The 15,183-nt window shown below is 49.7% G+C and overlaps 1 long non-coding RNA gene across 1 annotated transcript in view; it reads right to left on the bottom strand.

The window, feature by feature from the left end:
* Positions 1–6,332, bottom strand: part of LOC122186174 — a 48,943-nt gene extending 42,611 nt beyond the window's left edge. The window contains exon 1 of the long non-coding RNA XR_006181077.1: positions 6,254–6,332. This is a non-coding gene — a long non-coding RNA (uncharacterized LOC122186174). The remainder of the gene's footprint in view (positions 1–6,253) is intronic.
* Between the last annotated feature and the right edge of the window lie 8,851 nt (positions 6,333–15,183).

A 15,183-nucleotide genomic window follows, 5' to 3' on the forward strand; every position in this document is an offset into this window, starting at 1 on the left:
GTTGGTTGGTAACCTGTGAGGGCAGGAAGGGGAGCTCACTGGGTGCCGTGCTACGTCTGAGGGTGCAAATGCCCAGGGCTGAACTACAGGATCCATCAGGTCCCTTCCAAACCATCCTGTGATCCCAGGGCTTTCCTTTAAGCATAGGGAAAAGAGCTCCAAGGAGAGCCGAAGGTCCCAGCCCCAACCCAGCGGAGCCATGGGGGAAACCCATCCGTGCTCAGCTCCCGCTGCACAGAGCAGCACATGGGGAGGTCTGCAGAGGGAAACAGCTCTGGAAAAAAAGCCTCAGAAATTTACGGAGCTTGGCCTGGTACACAGCCGTGCATCACAGCGGGTAAATGAAGATCGCAGGAAGAGCTCAGTTCGGCTCGAGCCAAACCAAACTTTTTCCAAAAAACAAATAAAGAAACCGAAAACCAGATCCACAAATAGGCTCAGTCTCTTCCCTGCTGTTTCCAAAACTGCACTTCTTTCGGTGAATTAACTTTCTGGACCTCCTACAATGAAGCAGCCACTGCAAAATACGAGCAGAAGAACCCAGAGACCGTTCAAATAAACACTTCCCTTGTGTATATTTGAATCTTTCATCATGTCCTAAATATCTGTGTAGGGCTTCTATTTGTATTTGTAAACTTGGAGATAAAGGTACTCAGAGAGTTTACTTCTTTCTAACATCACACATGTAAATAAGCAGGGAGCACAAACCCAGCACAGACCTGTTTACCTTTTCCCCATATTCCTCTTACTTCTACATCCTCCTTCCCAAAAACAACAACAGAAGACAAGCTAAGGAAGCTGAACACAAACAGCACTGCAAGCTCAGTGCTGGGCTGCAAGGAGTTCAAGGATTCCAGCTGCAATTGCAGCCACAACGCTCCAGGAATTACTGTGGGGTTGGTGACAGCAAGAGATTAATCACGTTTAATGACACATCACCTCCACCCAAATTAATTTAGGTCTTTACGAGCCATTTGGTTTCAAAACGGGTGAAGAAAACTGGCAGCAGTGATACACCACAGAAAAGGACCTGCTGGGTTCTGTGACTCCAGGATGCTGGATTGCCATTGCCACGCGTGGTGAGGATTGCATGGACCAGCATGCAACACAGGTGTGGAGTTCTTCCATGTGCTTCTCAACACAGAGAGAAGTGGCTCCTGCCTTCACACCCTGCCCAGGCTCCCAGCAGTCAGCTTAGGGGAAAGCTGTGGGGGACACCAGATGCACAGAGCCCTCAAGCAAAGGGGAAAGGTGAATCTCCTCCTGCCATCAACTCCTGTTCTGTTTAGCATAGGACAAGCAAAACAAATGCAGGGAAAATAATAACTGCATTCCTTCAAAAAACTCCTCAAAGAGATGCCTTATGAATTATATGCACAGAAAATCGTTTGTGTGGGCTCTCATTTTATCAAAACCATCCCACTTCCTATGTCAATAAAGGGCCATTACCGGTTACATGATATTTCTGGCTTGTAACTTGATGTCTTGCCCATATTTCTTTGCACTGCAGTCAAAAACGTCTTGTCTGCAAAGCACAGGTCAGATAATCTGGGCTCTACAGCTGTTGGCAGCTCCGGGGTTGTTTTTCCTTCCCCTTCACAATTGCCTGCTTTCTTACAGCAATCCACATCGCTGTCCTTGGTTATCCATTCTCTGCAGCCAAGCGACCACCACCATTTTGCTTCTCCTTCTCCCCTTCTCCACAACGCAGCAATGCTTTGCTCCAGGCTGATGGAGCTGCACCAGCATGAGACAAAACGAGTGGGGAATAAATGCCCTGCTCAGGGATTCACTGCCCCCATTTCACTCTGGCTTCATGCACTGCTGCTGCTCCCCAGGTGTCTGCTCTGCAATTAGCAGGGTTTGCTGGCATGCAGCAAAAACTGGGCTTTGTCAGGTTTTATTAATTGCACTGAATAACCACCTCCGCATTGATGTTTTGTTCTAGAGATTTCTTGGTCCCTGGTGGCTTCAGGAGCTGCTGATATTGCATCTCCAGGGCTATTTGATAGCACAGTACATCTGATCCTCCTCCGTGCCTCGCTGGCCTTACCCTGCTGATTGCACTCCCTCCCTTTGCCTTTGTAATTCTTCACCTCCGTGCATCAAAAGCACAGAGCCTTTCTCCAGCTTTCAACCCAATCCAGAGCTGCCCTGGTCCAGCTGGGTCTCCCATTCATCTCATTACAGCATCTCATCCACTTCGCCGCTGCATTCCCCTCCTCAGCATCACAGCCTGGCCTGGCTCATACCTTTCTTTGAATTTTTCTGGAGGAAAAAAGCAGGCTAACCAGAATCCTCGCTGTGGTGCCTCAGTTTATGGTTTAAAGGAGAAAAAAGGACCCTTGTGTTTATTCCACAGCTCTCTGGAGGCTCTTACGTTAAGTAGAGACAGATGAGCTGAGCACACTAAGCTCAGTGTTTCTCTGGGACAACATCTCCATACCTCATACTTCTCTGGGACACCTCTCCATACTTCATGCAACCTTGAAGGAACATCTGATTCCCTTGAAGGTGAGGTTATTCCTAATGAGCCTCTCAAGGGGAGCAAGAAAAGGGAGGTGGATTTTTTTGCACACGTAACCGAAAATCCTGGAAATGGCTGTTGGCTGAGTTGCACTAATAAATAAAGACTAATTTTTGCGTGCATAACTCATGCTGGTGGGAGATAAGAAAGGAATGCAAGTTCCCTCCGAGACCAGTCGAGGAGAGAGTTATCCTCTGAGATCAGAGCAGAGCTCATCGAGCCAGCAGCACAGGCCAGTCCCCATAATAAATCCCCGCTCGGCACAGCAGACCCCGCAGCGAGGCACCGGCTCACCCAGCAGGGAAGCAGGAGGCATGCCAAGCCTGTCCCAGAGCAAGAGTTTGGGGTTTGCAACACAAGCTCCATTTGAGCAGCAGGCTGTTTATCACTGTTATGAAGTAAATGCATTCCTCAAAGGTGAGGCAATGGGCTCTGCGGATGGGAGATGGTGCTCGCCCTCCCAGAAGGCTTCGGGTGGCACTCCTGCTTGGGGAATGGGCTCCACGTGGTTGAAGGCTGGAGAGGCTGCCAAGGAGTCCGGTGCTTCCCTGCTGCCAGAAGAGGAGGGAGCTTGCTGGTTCGCCCTGCTCTTGCAGGTTGTCGGCTCTGCCTGCTTGTTGACCTCGTGAACCAAGTGATGGAGGCTCAACCAGCACCTTTTGTGCACCACTGCTTCGAGACCCTCACACATCCCTCCCAAAAAGCTGGATTTTCCTTCATTCTCTACTTCTTTCTAGTTTTCCTAGTTGAGCTTTTGGAATGATTCAAACTCCTGTCCGCCTTAAAAACACCAAGGTCTCCTCATGCTAGACACAGTCAGAAACCTGGCAATAGAGAATGGCACTGAACTCCTGGGTGTAACAAAAATCCCTCTTGCAGGGTGTTTCACATTCCCTGCTCTTTTCCACAGAACCCCTGCTCCTGTCTCCAGTGGGAGATGCACATCTCCCTCTCCTCACCCATTGCAGCATGTTTTTGGCAGCCAAGCCTGTGCTGCTGAAGGAGAAGTCAGACAGAGCTCCCAGCACTGCCTGCCTTTTTAAGTGCACCCTGGTTACACTCTCACTGTTCTGTGCCTCCTGATGTCACCACAGCCAGGTGCCATCACAGCTGGGATGAGGGAACACCCTTCCCTGCTGGCTGGGCAGGACACAGGAGCAGGGAAATGCCTACTACACAGATAAGTGACAACTGCCCTGTGCAGAGCAGTCCTGCTGCTGGCAGCACTATGAATCACATCTGTCCTTGCCTGATGGTTACACCCAGCCTCACATACACCAGTTTGGTTCAGGATCACAATGAGAGCTGGGTTTTGCCTGTCGTCGTTCCTGTCGAGTGCAACATGGTGTAAAGCAGCCGTTTGGCAGAGCTGGAGGAGCCATGGCTCTGCGTGGGGCCTCTGCTGCTCCTAGGATCCTGCCTGACATCCAGTGATGCATGCTGACAGCAAAGCCATCTCCTTCTGGGAAGGAGGAGCCATCAGCCGTGGATCGGACCGCAGTCCCAAAGAGCTCACTGCACCTGCTCTGTATTTATACAGCAATAGTAGGAAAAAGTCAAGGCAGTGGGGCTGTGGAGAAAACGGGGTGGGAAAATCCAATCTCAGCTATGCAACACTGCATTTTTCTACCAACACATTAAGCAAAACCTTCCATATTAAACCAAAGCGACATTGTTTAAATCCTAAGGGGCTAATCCAACTTCCTATCCTGCATCTCTCCAGAGTGTTTCTTCTAGCAGGCTCCCATAGAGATGTGCTCTAAAGAAAAGATGTGAAAAAAATTCACAGCAATCTTTCAGCCAATATCTTAAAAGTGATGGAGTTGGTGCTTTCAGACGCACCTCCTACTGTGTGATCCATGCCTCTCAATGAGAGGAGGAATAACCTCACGCAAAGACAGATGGAGAATTTCTAGGGACACGCAGCCTTTCACATTGTCAATCCCAGCGAGGCCATGCCAGCAGCACTGAGGACACAGCTCACCCATTACCCTGATCCTAAAGCTTCCTAAGTCACTTTTTCCAAGGCCTATTTTCCCCATTCATCACCCCACTATAAAAAAAAAAAAGCAAACACCCAACATTAAAAACCTGCTGGGAGCGCAGTGGGGTTTGTAGCAGCAAACCCCAGCCAACGTGACAGAGACATCACCTAATAGCTATGCAAAGAGCTCTATTTTTAAACCTTTGCCTTGGCTACCTATTAACTCCTTTCCTCCTGGGACGAGGCGTGGAGATCCCTGGGTTAGCAGCGAGCACCAGACCCGATTCCTGCCTTTCAACCTTTACGATTTGTTTTTATCTCCAGGAGGGAGAGCTGCACCCCCCGGCCGCATCGCACACCCGGCTGTGTTGGTTTTGGAGCAGCACGGGGCTGCTTCATACTTGGCACTGGCAGAGCTGCGTTACACCAGCTGCTCAACAACAACACACCTGGATGCAGGCTGAGGCTGCAGGGAGCCGAGCAGAGCTCTTCATTACGGCAGGGTGACACGGCGATGCCAGCATGACCTCATGGTTTACTTTAGCTGCACGGTGACGTGATGAAGAGCACGTGTTTGCTCAGCTGCCCACGGCCCCTCCAGCAGAGCCGTGTGGGATGGACACCTGTCTGCAGGGCTGGAGCTGTCACCCAGTCGCATCCAAGCTTCTTCTCTGCCCCGCCGACGTAGAATCGATTTTCCTCTTGGCAAGATTCATTAAAAGTGGTTTCGGGTTTGGTTTGGCTCTCCGGACTGATGAAAAGATTTAAATTCTCTCTTTTTGAAAACCGTGCCTTACTCCGGCTGCCCAGAACAGGACAGGAAGCTGCAAACCCGATGGCATCCACATAAAGGCTGGGAAAACATCTCTGCAGCAAGCTGAAGGCTTGTGCAGGAAAATATGAGACATTCATGTCATAATTATAACTCACACTCGCACAGAACCTTTCAGCAGGGGATTAAAAAGCACTTTGTGAACATTATCGACCGCAGCTCCTTGACGAGGTAGGTGGGAGAGGCTGAGAGGTGCTGCTCCAGCCCATCTCTTTAGCAGCCAGAGTGTGCATCTGGGGGGCCGCGGTGCCTGGATCCTAAAAATGACACTGAAAAGGGCATCAGAAGCCAAAGCTGGTTCCCTACCAACAGCACCACGCGACTTTAGGACTCTGGATACAACACAGCAGCACAACTGAGATTCTATAACAAAACACCTCAAATTGCCATGAGATGGAGCACGCTGTTCCTAACCCAATGCACAGCACAGGACCGAGGGCTGGACCTACAGCAGTGCCAGCATAAGGCTGGGGACACTTTGCAAAGGTGCATCAGCAGCGTGCTGGCTGACAGCATCCCGCTGTAGGGTTACAGCTGAGTAGATGAGAGATCCTCAGCTCCAGACACACGAGGTTATCCATTGCTAACATGCATCTGAAGCATCTGCCTCTCACACTTCGGATAGTTTTGTCTCACAGTGCCAGGAACTACAACATCCCAGAAAACTTTGGAAAGCTTAGAGAAAAGGAAATTGTTTCAACAAAACCTCGGGACTTGCAGGACTCGACCAAACCAGCCCTGGCCAGCCACAAGCACATCCCCCTGCACTGCTGGAAGCAGCTCCTGAACCACAGCAGCATCAGCACCGCAGTGCTTTGTCACAGCTCAGGTCAGCTATTCCTTATCTGCTGGAAGATGAAAGCACCCCTGGTCCCCTAAACCCTGCATAAATGCCCCATCGAATTCTCACCTTCCCACTGCAAGCAAAGAGCCCCAAAGGCCACTTCCAAGCCATGACAAGGCAGTCTGCAGGCTGAAAAAAGATCACAGTGACAACTCAGCGAGGTTATTCCAACATACACCTCCTCACGTTGACCATTCCTATTTTAGACCCCTCTCCACTTGCCACAGAGCCGTAAGGGCACCCAGAGCCACCCAGCAGCACGCACAGTGCCAGAAGGGCACGCAGGGCACAAGCTCGCATTAGGAAAAGCTGTTTCACAACACAGTGCAGTTATAGGATGAGCAGTGGACTCTGCCAGGAAGAGATTTTTGTTGTTGTTGTTGCTCAAAACTGAACTAAACCAGAAAAAGCTGTGATTTTTATTGTTGGTGAAAGGTGCTGGATTTGCACTCACTCAGGAAGCACGGGATTGTGAAACGAGCTGGGGAGAGCTGATTTTCCTATCCCATGAAGGCTTTTAACTATCCAGAATTTCTTCATGTCCACATCACAGGATCAAGAACACAGAGTTACTATTACATTAAACAAGGATTTTATACCAGTTTTGTTATCAAATTCACCAGCTTCAAACCAGAATATCATGAGATTTGGCAAATAAAGCATTCGTATTTCTCCTGACTTTTTCACTAAAAAATCATTCTTCCAAGAGGAATTATCAAGGATTCCTTAGAGAAAGATTTGGCCAAAATTCCTCTGGAGGAGGCCAGCTTGGCTAGGGCACAAACTCAGCATTCCATCTGCAACTGGGCACTGCACACCTCCTGGCACACCTGAGCTGATGGGATGGCTGTGTTATCTGCCTATGGACTTCAGATAGTGGGTTTGAACAGCCACCAGCCGACCAGTGAAAGGGCATCAGCTAATTGCCTTGGGGAAGTAGGGAAAAGGAAACAAACTTCTACAGTGAGAGCAGTAGAGAAGGTGATGACTGATGGGAGGTGAGTGAAGACATCTCTGGACCCAGCTCCCCTTCAGCTGGAGCATCACTGAGCCTGCAACAGCAGCTTCAGCTGACAGCTCCAACAAATGAGGGTACTCACTTGTATTCAGCTTGCTCTTCCAGAGCACGTAAGCAGAAAGGAATCCTGTTCTATAAGAAAAAAGCTCTGGTGGGTTTCAGACAACTGCTGCAAGGCAAGGCAGGCAGCATCCCCACCGCAGGGCTCTCCAGCATCCGGTGTGTTTGTCAGTACAAGAGCGCAGACCAAGCGCTGGGATCTATGGTTTCAAAGCAAAAACACAAAGCTGGGGCTGCTTCCCTCTGTACCAATGTTCTCTCTGTAATTTATCTTGGCCGGTGAAGAACTTGTGCTTTTGGTTAATTCTGATTAGGGAAGCAGCAGTGAATTCCAGCCCAACTCTGATGGGACGTGGGGATGGAAACCGGCATCACGGAGCACGCAAGCACTGAACCCCTCCCGCAGCAAAAGCCATTGCACCAAGGCTGCAGCATCACCCCAAAGCAAAGCTGTGCTGCAGGGATGGGGCTGGGAAGGAGTCTGGGTGGTGCCAGGATGCAATCGTTCCAAAGAACTCAGAAACCACAACATAACTTCCCCCGTCATGTACAAAAACAATCTGCATGGAAGAGGGGCCAGTGAGTACATACACTCATTTACACTCTGTTGTTATTATCATACATGTTATTCTCCATCAGTGATGAAATCCATATGTCTGCTTTTCCCTTCGTTCCTTCTGCATTACCATCTGAGGCTCTGATTTAATTCCTGGCTTTCTCTATCGATAATTCGGAGCCATATAGGAGGGAAAGCATGGAATGGGAGACCTGGAGACAAAGCCGTAAGCAAAAACAAAGGGCAAAAAGGCAACTGCGGGGCCAAGCACCACATCTGTTGTCTCAGTCAACAGGGGTTGGGGAGAGCATGGAGCTGATCTCCAAAATGAAACAGACAGCGATTTACTGCGGTGAACCAAACGCATTGGGCAAGGGTTAAGAAACCAAGGACCTGAGCTTATAAACACTGCAGCACATACTTAACTCGGTTCCAACATCAAAGATGCCTCACGTGAGCAGAGTTATTGAGCATGTGTTTGCAGGGCACGAGGGGTTAGCACTGCAGTCAGAAAAGCTGGAAAAGGCGGGGACAGAAAGCACAAATAAACAAGGATTAAAAATAACCAAAATAGAGAAAACTGGCAGGGAAAAAAAGTTGGCAGTGAGATAATAATAGGAAAAAAAATTAAAAATTGTTAGCATATATGTGAGGCATCCTCAACCTGCTTGTTTGCCAGAGTGAGCAATGAAACAGTCTTGCTGCTGGAGCCTTTGTTCTCTATTACCCTTCTTGCTCTATTAACAGAGCCTCATCCATGAGAAAACAGCTCCATTGGCTTAAAAATTCTCACCCAGGTACAACAGCCTGCAGAGTAGGATGGTAAATTCCTTCCCAGCAGGATCTTATCTTTGCACACAGATGGACTGATGGGTTGCTCAAGCTTAGGACAACTCACCCAACCAGCAAAAACCAAGCAGAACAGCAGTGTCATTGTTTTTGCTTCCCATCACTCATGATGGCCACACATCAGCCCACCCCCAGTAACCTCATGCATTTGCAGCAATGGGAGCTCAGAGCAGATGTAAGCAACGGGAAACACTCCTGCAGGTTCCTTCCTGGGACTCTCACAGTGCTGCCTGCAGCCAGGTGGGATGCAAACATCCACTCCTCACCACCACTGCCCAGCTTCCACCAGCTCAGAGCAACAGCAACACTTAGGAACACCAAACTCGAGCTGGAAAAAGTGAGAGGCAGTGAGAAAGTGAGGAAAAACCCACCTACCCACAGAGCTCACACATTTCCTGTGGGAAAATCTGCATTTTTTTTTTTGGTGGAAGGCTGTCAAAAAAGGGATTTTTCCCATAGCTAACTTTCTTCCAGGGGAAATGCTGGAGTTACAGCCAGCTCTATTCTGAAGCTCTTAGGTTTCCAGTACTAGGCTGGGAATATAATAAAAATAAGCTTCTTCTGGAAGAGCACTGGTATTTCTAGCTCCGAAAAGAGCTGATTCGAGGAGCAGCATGCACAGCCATTAGTAGTGTTAGAAATCTGTCAATGGGAGATACAGCAGCGCAGATGAAAAATGTCAGGAGGAGCTTTAGAGAACATTTTAGCTCCCGTTTCCCTCTCCAAGTTATTTCCTCTGCCGTATTTCTCGCTGGTGTAAGACGACGAGTTATGAAGCATTCTTGTAGGCATGAGAAAGCTTTCACAGGTGCCTGGCATTCACTGAGAGCCCGACCTGCCTGGCTTTGGTGGAGCAGCTCAGCTAGGAGCACCCAACCCACCCCATCACAGTGCATCCAAACCCCAACCCCAACCCACGCATCCCCTCTCCAGGGAAGCACTCAGCACTCTCCACACACTGGCTGCCAGCAGCAATCCCTAAATCATCCCCTGCTCCTCTTCCCCTTCCAGTTTTGCTGGGGAAGGTCTGCAGCCGTCCCCTTTCAAGAAGGGTTACTGTGCCTCAGCAATTGCAGTTTCTGGGTATTGCTCCTTGACCTTATGCCTTCACGAGGCTGAAAGTCTCATTTTAAGTGCTGAAGGCACCTAAGGGATGGTGTGCCACTAAGATGAGCAGGATGCTAGTAGAGCGGGCAGCTTGCATTTCCTGAAGTTCAACAAGAGTCGCATCACTTTGCTAGGAATGAAAGCAAATGCTTTTTTGAGGTTCCTCCTCTATTCTCCTTACCAGGAAATGCTATCAGACACCAGCAGGAGAAAGTGAAGTTGGCTGCAAGAAGCAATTATTGAATCACAGAACTCTTTGAGATGGAAGGCACCTTTCATAAGCTCATCTAGTCCAAGTCCCCTGCAATGAACAGGGACATCTGCAGTCAGGGCTTTGCTGAAGTCAAAGCTTTCCTTTTTTCAGTAGCTCAAATGACAGTTCCATAGCACTGTACTCCAGGCACGTTTCCTTGGCAGCTGATCTCAGACAGTCCATATCTCATGCCTAGATCAGCTCCATGCAACAAGGAATGTGGTGCACCTTTATCCCACCTTCTTCCAGCGACCATCAGCTTCCTTCCTCCACCCCTCAGCTGTCTGGTTTTCAGCACTTGGTACCATATTCCTCGCTCTGAGCTGCCAGGAGGATGAAAGAAGCCTGCAGCTCTCCTCTTCATGAAACATAGCAAAGGGATCGTGTCATGGCTAATCCCTCCCCCACCACCTATCAGTTATTATTACAAGAAAACTAAATTGCCTTGGAAGCAGGAAAACCATTTTTTTCCTCATCTCAAGATTGTCTCCATTTACAATCAACGGCGTAATGCTAAACCAGCAATGTCTGAGCTGACCGTGAGGAGCCGTCCCCGAGGTGCAGCCGTGCCTGCAGACAAACAGGATCCAGACTTGGGCTCCATGGGACTCCAAGACTACCTTGCCCTGTGATAAGACCCAGCAGAAGGAAGCAAGCCTTGGGGGATTCACATGAGGCAGTGAAGGCTTGCAGCTGGACGGCAGCAAGCTCCGTGCTTGGAGCTGGAGAGAGATCACAGGAGAACCCATCGCTTCCCCTTAGAGATACCAGCTGGGCCAGCAAGCAGTAACCTGAGAGGGGCTGTGGTAAGGAGCTACGCTAGCTAACACCCTCTTATTGTCCACCAAGGCCCAGGCCCACCCTTCCCCAGTCATTTTCCTAGAAGTTTAACCTTTTATCTTTTCCAGGCATTGCTTTATTTTTCTGCAGCAGAGTTCACTCGCCGCTGCCCAGCAGGTACTTGTGGCAATGCATCTCAGAGGCTGATGGCCACATCCCTGCAGCATTCCTTTGCTTCCCTAAGCACTCTACCTTCAAGCTTTAGGTGACTCTGAGGTTTACCAGCACCAAAGGAAGAACCATGACCAGACACAAGGTTGGGGTAAGCAAAGAAGCTGTTTGCCTTCCCATTGCACGGCAGGTTGGTGGCTCACAGGGCCCCCCAGCTCCACGCTCTGCCCAGCTTGGGAACACCAGGCATTCTGCCTGCTCCGTGGCTCCTTGCCACAAATAAAAGCGATCGTGCTTCGGGGCTGCTCTCTCTTCCCACAGATTAGCTGCCTTTGCACATTCCCAAACAAAGCATTACACTATGTGAAAAGAAGGCGCAAGCCCTGCAAAGCCCATCCCGCTGCTGGGACAGGAAATATCTCCCATCATCTCAGCTAATCCTCCACCAATACAATGAGAAATGATGTCCAACGGCCGCCAAAAGATTATTAAGTGAAGAACAAAAATACTGCACCGCCCATTGCAATGGAGCCAAAGGCAATAAAGGGGAAATACAAGCTGCAGCCAATGGCTGGAAGGAGGAGGGGGTGAGGAGCAACAGAGCTGTAGGCAATTCCTTCTGCAAACCCCAGTGCTGCAGTACAGGTGCTTTGAGGACAGCAGCTTAACCCCAGCTCCCCAGGAGGCCACCTCAGCCTTTTTGCTGCACCAGCAGATGCGTTTTGCTGGCAAACAGGCAGGCACACAGGAGAGGACCAAAGGCCAATGCACTGATGTGAGAGTGGGAGCAGAACGGAGCACACAGAGCTGCCAGCTATGAGCCAAGCACCAGCAAGGCCTCCTAAGATGCAAACTAGGGTAACACCACAGCAGTGCTCCAGCTTGACATTGCCTTTTCTGGATGCTCACCAGCTTCTCTCCTTAGGCTGGCTGTAGACCACAGAGACAATGGACCAAGTTTATGATGCACCTCGAGACCTGCCTGCAGGTAACAGAGCTGCTGCACCAAGGCATTACTAGCAGGGTCCTACCTGTACATCCTACCTCTTTTGCAGTACATTAACAGTTTGGCTACAAGAGATCCAGCTAGCACAGCCATTCTGCAGCCACCCCCAGCAAGCTGCTGCTGCTTACACACTTCAGCACCACACCATAGAGAGCTCTGGGTTACCTGGGGTGATCCTGCACAGCCCAGCATCAGCCACACCAGCTCCTTCTAGGAGAACGACATGCAAACACTCGGAACAAAAGTCTCACATCTCCTTCCTGTTCTTCTCCTCGGTGCTTGAAAAGGGCTGTGAAATTAAACGAGGCACCTGGACGGACAGCACTGAGCAAAACTTGGCGCCCGCTTCAATAGCAGCCTCCAAAAAGCATTTCCCAGTTTGAACAGCTTGTTTTTAAAGGCAGCATGGGCTTGAGACTTTTGTTTAGATTTCTAACAAGTGCATTTAAGGCAAAGAGAATTAGCTCCTGCAGAAGCAGCACAGGTGCTGCTCCTTCTCTGTGCTCCCTGCGAGAGCTGTTCCACCATCAGTGGCTTTGCTGAGCTCCTCCAGCCCATGCACAGCCCCACTGTGCTGCTGCTATGGGAAAAATCAGGCAAAATTCACTCCACCAAGAAGGCGGAACGTGATTTTCCTGTCCATGTGATAAGAGTACACAACCAGTTCTAATTCAGAATTAAAAGTGGTGTTTAAGTTCCATGCTCTATCTCAGCAGAGAACACACACATTTCAAAGCCCACCTTCACCATTCTGATCTCACGTTTGATCTTCTCAACACACCAAAGCATCGCCCCATCACAGAGCTCAAACCCTACCCACACCTCAAGGAGATGCTTTGCTGGATATGGTGCTCCAGCCCTGATTGCCCACAGCATAACTTCAATCCAAACACCCCAATTGGCTCTCAGCCCACAAACACCCCCAGTTCCCCTGCACACCTATTCTTCCACAGCTCCTTCTGCATCCAAACCCATTTCCCTTATCCTCCTTCAGGCAGCAGGTCTCCAGTCCCAGGGAGAACTGTGCTTTGTGATAGCAGAGCTGCTTGCCAATCAACAGCTGAAGCCAGACTTAATCCCCTAAACAGACAAAGGCTTGGGGAACAAACTCAATTTGTTTTAATTTGTTGTTTGCTTACATTTTTTATAATGAACATGGAGATCTTGGCACCCTGCGGAGCACAATCTCTCCTAGGTGAGCTTTTAATTCCTCCTCTTCATTGCCATGCAGTGACATTAACTGTTCCTCTCACTTCAGGGAAGCATTTCTGTTGTGTGCTTTGGAGAGCTCGCCGACTCATTTCCTGCTCTGCAGCACTGCTGGGCACTCGTGTCCTTCCAAAGCACTTGGGAACACCTATGGATAAGCTGCATGCAGGGCAAGATAGCCCCAAGCAATTAAAATTGAGGGAATGTGCACAGATCTCACACAACACAACACCTGGATTGCTGCTGATTCCCCAGGCACCCCACATCCTGCCCTCCAGACTGAGGACAAACAGACACATCCCCTTAATGTCTGTGCTCGGATGCTCACAGAAGCACTTGGGAAGATGCAGGGACCAGCTGTCTCTGAGCACAGTAAGTGCCTGGGTCTCATTTTTATTGATGCTGGGTAGAGTCACACATTACTGAACATTGGGCTGCTTTCCTTGCAGTTCAGCAGAACACATGAATATGTGCAAATCTGGGTCTGGGGCCCCTTTGCAGCATCACAATTATGCTAATAATGATAATAAAAAGAGGTTGTTCCCTCCTAGAAGCTGAGTTTGAGCAAACAGCCAGACAGGACCAGAGCAAAGGATTATCCTTATCACCACTTTCTGTGACTCATCTCAGCCTCCCCAGAGGTCACCACTGCTGGGAATGGTCATCACCCAACTTCCCACAGCCCTCCTGTGGTGCTGCCCTGCTGCATCCCTTTGCCCCTCACCTTCCCACTAGAGGAACCCTCCAGTTCTGTGAATAAAGCAAACTTTAACAAAGGAGAGTCCTGTTGCTATTAAAGCAATTAAATCCTCCAAACAGTTCCACGAATACCTGAGACAAAAGCTGGGTTCTGACTGCTGGCTCAGACATGCATTCATTTCTGCAAGTCATTCTACAACACATCATGGAGATCTTAAGGGAACACTAAAATGATTGCACCAAAATGGGGAGATCTAATGCCTTCCAGGAAATCTTAAAGGTGTTTTCCTTAGGCACACTCAGTCGATCTTTTGCAATAGTGACCCAATCTGTGATGTTCAGGTATTATATTCCCACTATGGATCCATTGCCAGATTTTCCATATGGAAGTAAAGCTGAAAGGTGGCACAGAGGGAATGCACACCTCATCTCTCACCAGGCTCAACATCTGACAGAGGCTTTGAACTGGCAGAGCTGTTGGAAGTCAGCTGCCCTCCAGCAAGGTGCAGAGCCAAGTGAGGCACACCTCAGCCCTGCTGCTTGGGGTGCTGCTGGGTACACTCATTGCATGGGTTTGATCCCAGCTCCAATCCCTCCTATCTGTATCCTCCCCTTGAAGTTGCTGTTAAGCAGAACCATTTCCTCCTGGTGGCCTTACTTAGAGGGTGGTTGCTAGCAGAGATTGCTCCCTATTAAACTGTCAGAGAGCTGCTCCAGGGTTTGAAGCAGTGACATCAGGACTGGGGGTGGCTTTCACCCCAAAGACTGCTGACAAGGTTCCCTGTGCAGAAACTTCACCAGCCCAAAGCTCCCGATGGGCAGAGGCAAAGAAAGTGCCACTGTGCAGCAGAGAGCTCCACTGCCCTCTGCCAGCCCCTGACCACGTATGGAAGTCTGCAGAGAACCTGAGATGTACGTGCTCCTGATTTTGACACCATAGAAGTGTGTGCACACAGAATGTACAGAATCTCCCCATCCCCACCTGGTGCTGCCAGCACCCACAGCTGACAGCTGGCAGCATGCTGAGCAATTGCAAGAGTCCTGTTGGTAAATCCTGTCCCGCTTGTCTTTTATATGCAGTAACAGATTGCATGCAGCCAGTCTAAGCCAACCCCAAACCCTCCCAGGCGGAGCTGCGAGCTGCCCAGTCATCCTTCCTTCTCTATTTATGCACCTGGTGATTTACGTGCAAGCCTCACCCACAACAAATCCTGCTCCCCAGCCAGCAGGGAGGGTGTTCCACCACACTGGCTTCCAACCCAGCTCATCCTCCAGCAGGCTCCCAGCA

This window comes from Lagopus leucura, unplaced genomic scaffold (assembly GCF_019238085.1).
Source record: "Lagopus leucura isolate 7727_CA_CO unplaced genomic scaffold, USGS_WTPT01 Super-Scaffold_100034, whole genome shotgun sequence".
Classification (NCBI taxonomy): domain Eukaryota; kingdom Metazoa; phylum Chordata; class Aves; order Galliformes; family Phasianidae; genus Lagopus; species Lagopus leucura.